The sequence below is a fragment of the Panthera tigris genome, chromosome X (genome assembly GCF_018350195.1).
Source record: "Panthera tigris isolate Pti1 chromosome X, P.tigris_Pti1_mat1.1, whole genome shotgun sequence".
Taxonomy (NCBI): Eukaryota; Metazoa; Chordata; class Mammalia; order Carnivora; family Felidae; genus Panthera; species Panthera tigris.
This window is the reverse complement of record NC_056677.1, coordinates 79,962,994-79,968,960: the sequence shown is the minus strand read 5'-3', so window position 1 is coordinate 79,968,960 and position 5,967 is coordinate 79,962,994. Positions and strand designations below refer to the sequence as shown.

Sequence of the window (5,967 nt, the reverse complement as noted above, 5' to 3'; positions counted from 1 at the left end):
ATTTAATTTTTTTATTATGTTTTTGGGTTGCTATACACATAAAGCACATCCTATTACAAAGAAAAAAACACCTCCATTAACATCCACAATTGTTGTTGTTGCTGTTTTTGCTATTGTTCCTGAAATCTATAATTTAATTTGAGAAATTTAAGTAAGGGAATTTATAGGGAAATTGCTCCTTTATGACAGAATGTGAACTGAAGAGATCATGTAGAACGTCTCAGCAATCATCTTCCCTATTGCCATGCAAACAGTGTAATTTTTGTTTAGGATACTGATTCTGAGATTTCTATAAAAGAAAAAAATCTATAGAAATTTCAAGGAAATTTGTCACAATCTGTTCAATTCAACAATGATCAAACATTCATAATAGGAAGCCAAATAAACCACAATTCTTGCCCCTGAAAAACTAAAAAACCAACAGAAGAATTACAAAAATAAATAAATAATTTCTATGAAAGTGCAGCCTTACACCAGTACTTCTTGGCTCCCTATCTTGATTTACTTTTAATAGTATTTATGAAATTATTATATTCCATATAATTTACATTTTTCCCTCTCCACACTAAAATTATAACTCCAGGAAGATGGGAAGCTTTTGTCTGTTTGTGCTTACTGCTTAGAAAAGTGTCTGGAATACGGTAGAAAATAAAAATTGTTGAATCAGTGACTGGATGAATGAGTACTATAAAGACTGTATTGAGTGTTAAATAGAGGTAGAAATAAAGTGATTTTGAAGTATTTAGAGAGTTGAGAGATAGGCCAACTCAGTGACAGTGTTCAAATGTTAGGTAATGTGAAGCCATCTCCAGATCACCCAAGCAGGTTACCTTATGTTGTGTCTTTATTCCTTCATACTTATAACACTATGTTGTAATTTAATGATGTATTCATCTCTTTCTTCATTGGACTATGAAATCTTTGAAAATAAGGACTCTTTTTTCCATTTCCTCCTAATTTTCCATTATAGTGTTCAGTACCTAAGTGGTTATTGAATGAATGAGTTTTCACTCATTTAGTAGGCCTGGGATTCAGAGGCTAGGGTTATGATATGGGAAAGAAGTTTGAGCAAGTCAAACAGAGGCTATCACCAAATTTTCTTAATATTTGTAGGGTCAAATGAGTGATAAGTAAGATTAGAAGTGTAGAATAGGAGATGACTATAGAAGGCTTCAGCTTTTTTTATGGGCTTGACTGTTTCTGTGAGTAGTAAGAGGCCACAAAAGTCTTTGGGTAGTGAAATGATATAATTACATCTGTGATATAAGAGAGCAGAGTGATGGACTGAAGTTAGGGACCCTAGTTCAGAAGTTATAATAGTGAAAACTTGTGATAATGAGGCTTGAGTTAGGTAATAAATTACAAAAAAAATATATTGTAGAAGAGGAAGTCACAGAATGTAATGCATGCATAAATATAGGTAATGATGAAGAATATGGAATGGTAAATATTGATGCTAATTTTTTAATTTCAAGTGCATGGAGAAATAAATGTCCTTAGAGAATGTGAAAGGAATGGAAAAGTTGGAAGTCTGATGAGGTGATATGCTTTCTATATGTTATGTTTGAGATGTTTCTGGGGTATTAATAAATACTAATCAGACGGATATAAATTTGGTACAGTGCTTCAGAAAAGAATTAGGGGTTGAGCCATTTGTTGTTGAAGTTAAAGGAGTAGACACAACTAAAAAATAGAATGAATAGCATGAAAATAGGATAAATAACAGAACATTGGTGTATACCTTAGTCAAGAAGTGCACAGAAGACAATTGCACCAAAAACCATAAGATACCTAGGAATAAGCCTAACCAAAGAGATAAAAGATATGTACACTGAAAACTGTAGAGAGCTCATGAAAGAAATTGAAGTACAAATAAATAAATGGAAAAACATTTCATGCTCATGGATTGGAAAAAAACATTGTTAAAATGTCGATACTACCTAAGAAAATTGTGCAGGTTTTGTGGGTGTGCAACAGAGAAACATGGCTCAAGAAACTAATCACAGACAAGTTCCTATGCTTTGTTCTAGTGGCTGCGGATTTTATGGGAACCCTTGTACAAATGGCATGTGTTCAGTGTGCTATAAAGACATCTTCAAAGATAGAATAGTAGTAATTGTAGAATCAGCCCACCTTCGGCTTCTGTCAGTAGTCCCAGTCTTTTCCGGTCCAGTGCGCAGACAGCAGCGTCCCCGACGCACGCAGTTACCTCTAGACTCCACATCTGCATCCGGGCAGCCAAGCCCTGTATCAAATCAGTCACTTTTCAGAATCTGTAGCATCTTCCCAAGTGGACAGTATGTGGACAAAGCAATCCCTGACACGGAATACCTGCAAGCTTCAGTATATCAGATACGGCACAGCAGCCATCTGAAGAGCAAAGCAAGTCTCGTGAAAAACCAAAACAGAAAAAGAACGGCTGTTTCATGTGCAGGAAGAAAGTAGGACTTACTGGGTTGAATGCCGGTGTGGACATGTGTATTGTGGCGTACACGGTTACTCAGACGTGCACAATTGCTCGTACGATTACAAAGCTGATGCTGTGGAGAAAATCAGAAAAGAAAACTTAGTAGTTGGTGAAAAGATCCAGAAGATTTGAACTCCTGGAATACAAACTCCTCTGACCATCTGAAAACTAAAAGTTGACTTGAGGTCTTTTTTCCTAGTCCTGGGGAGCGTAGAGCATTGTGCATTACACAGACCTTTTAATCATGCATGTCAACCAGAAGAATAGATTTTTGGCTTTGTTTTGAAAATGACTCTGAACATTTATTTCCATTGCAGTTTCTGTGGCTGAAAAAACTTAAGTGAACTTTACAAGTATTATCCTTTTAAGATCATTTTAATTTTAGTTGAGCACAGAGGACTTTTATAACAAACGTGGAGACCTTTTGGAGGGCTGTGATTTTTCCAGTATTAAACATGCATGCGTTGATCTTGTAGTTTATTTTTCTCATTGTGTGTGTATATAGAACTTTTCTCTGCAACACGATTTCTCTTTTGATAATGCCCATTAGGACACAACTAGTTACCAGTAACTGAATATATCTTACTCATTATGGCTGCTTCTGTTGTTTCATTAACAAAGGTTATACCTGTGTTAGCATATACTTTCTTTGCACCCACTATTTATGTCTGAATCATTTGTCACAGGATAGTGTGTGCTGATGAGATTCTAAGTTTGTGTGTTTTTGAATTTTTTGAGTGAGGGAAGGAACAGCTGTATGCATTTCATTGCTGACCGCAGGCTTCTTTCAGTAGCATTCACCGGTCTGGGTGTGTACACAATATGAAGAATTATCTGGAGTAATTGTGCTGTGGTTATGTTTACCTCACCCATCTGTGATTAAATAAAAAGGAAAACCGTAAAATTTAAAAAAAAAATGTCGATACTACCCAAAGCAATCTACATATTAAATGCAATCTCAATCAAAATAAAACCAGTATTCTTCACAGCACTAGAAAAAATGATCTTAAAATTTGTATGGAACCACAAAAGACCCCCAAATACCCAAAGTAATGTTGAAAAAGAAAACCAAAGCTGGAGGCATCACAATGCTGGACTTTAGCCAGTATTACAAAGCTGTAATCATGAAGACAGTGTGGTATTGGCACAAAAACAGACACATAGACCAGTGCAATAGAATAGAGAACCTAGAAATGGATCTACAACTGTATGGCCAACTAATCTTTGACAAAGCAGGAAAGAATGTCCAATAGAAAACAGTCTCTTCACCAAATGGTGCTAGGATAACTGGACAGTGACAGACATAAGAATGAACCTGGACCACTATCTTACACCATGCACAAAAATAAATTCAAAATGGATGAAAGACCTAAATGTGATACAGGAAACCATCAAAATCCTATAGGAGAAAACCTCAGCTACAGCAACTTCTTACTTGACATGTCTCCAGACGTAAGGGAATAAAAGTAAAAAGGAATTATTGGGACCTCATCAAGGTAAAAAGCTTCTGCACAGCAAAGGAAACAATCAACAAAACTCAAAGGCAACCAACAGAATGGGAGGAAGTATTTGCAAATGACATATTGGATAAATGGTTTCTATCCAAAATCTATAGAGAACTTCTCAAACTCAACACCCAGAAAACAAATAATCCAGTGAAGAAATGGGCAGAGGACATGAATAGACACTTATCCAAAGAGGATATCCAGATGGTTAACACACATGAAAAAATGCTGAACATTGCTGATCATCAGGGAAATCAAAATCAAAATCACAATGAGATATCACCTCACACTAGTTAGAATGGCTAAAATTAATGACTTAGGCAACAATAGATGTTGGCAAAGATGCAGAGAAAGGGGAACCATTTTGCACTGTTGATGGGGATGCAAACTGGTGCAGCCACTCTGGAAAACAGTATGGAGTTTCCTCAAAAAATTAAAAATAGAACTACCCTATGACCCAGCAATTGCACTACTAAGTATTTATCCAAAGGATACAAAAATGCTGATTCAAAGGGGCACATACACCCCAATGTTTATAGCAGTGCTATCAACAATAGCCAAATTATGGAAAGAGCCCAAATGTCCATCGACTGATGAATGGATAAAAATGTGGTATACACACACACACACACACACACACACAATGGAATACTACTCAGTGATGAAAAAGAATGAAATTTTGCCATTTGCAGCAACATGGATGGAACTAGAGTGTATTATGCTAAACAAAATAAGTCAGTCAGAGAAAGATATATGATTTCACTCATATGTGGGATGTGAGAAACACAACATTAACATAGAGGAAGGGAAGGAAAAATAAGATAAAGAGAGGGAGGCAACACATAAGAAACTCTTACAGAGAAAAAAAACAGGGCTGCTGGAGGTGTGGTGGGTGGGAGGATGGGTTAAATGGGTGAAGAGCATTAGGGAGGGGACTTTTTTGGATGAGCACTGGGTGTCATATGTAAGAGGTGAATCACTGGTTTCAACTCCTGAAGCCAAGACTACACTGTATGTTAAATAAGTTGAATTTAAATAAATAATAAAATAAGGGCACAGAAGAGGACTCCATGAGAAAGACAGTAGAATATTCAAAGAGAAAAGAGAAGAAAAGAGATGAGAAGAACATCACAGAAATTATTGAAAAATAAAATGTAAGAACAAAGTGTTCTCAAGGATACTTAATTATGCAGATAATCAATTAGGATGATAATTGGGAGGGTTATGGTAAGTGGTGTTTTGTAATGACTTTTTGGTTTTTATAGCATGCTAGATGTTGAACATCGAATGAAAAGCGTTGGGAGGGGCGCCTGGGTGGCTCAGTCGGTTAAGCGTCCGACTTTGGCTCAGGTGACGATCTCGTGGTCCGTGAGTTCGAGCCCCGCCTCAGGCTCTGGGCTGATGGCTCAGAGCCTGGAGCCTGTTTCCGATCTGTGTCTCCCTCTCTCTCTGCCCCTCCCCTGTTCATGCTCTGTCTCTCTCTGCCTCAAAAATAAATACACGTTAAAAAAAAATTAAAAAAAAAGAAAAGCGTTGGGAAAAAACAAAATGTAAGTATGCAGCAAATATAGATTTATTATTGAAGAAATTTGATAATAACTGTGAAGGATTAAAAGGATTGAAGTGTTCAGAAAAGTTTTTATATAGTTGCTGTAGTGGATTCAGTAAAGAAAATTATTTAGAAATGAAAGGAAGAATTCAAAGTGGGGGCACAGTTGAAATTATATATCATGGATACTTAGTTTATCAAATCAGAATGTTGATAAGTCTTTCTTGAAGCAACATGCACAAATCAGGAAAGAGATTTTTAAAATTGTTTCTTGGATTAGTTCAGGGTTGGGATTCAGCACGGTAGGTATAGTGCAAGGTCAAAGAAGTTAGGAAGCTCAGGGAATTGGTGAGAATGTAATTGAAACATTTGGAATAGAATCCTAGTATAGCCAGACCAATAAGGCATTGAGCAAATTATTAAAATGTGATAATATAACAATCATA

General features: G+C 36.3%; 1 pseudogene; it reads left to right on the top strand.

Annotated features, from left to right (window-relative positions):
* The first annotated feature begins 1,983 nt into the window (after positions 1-1,983).
* On the top strand, positions 1,984-2,599 carry LOC102951342 (annotated as a pseudogene).
* Positions 2,600-5,967: the final 3,368 nt, after the last annotated feature.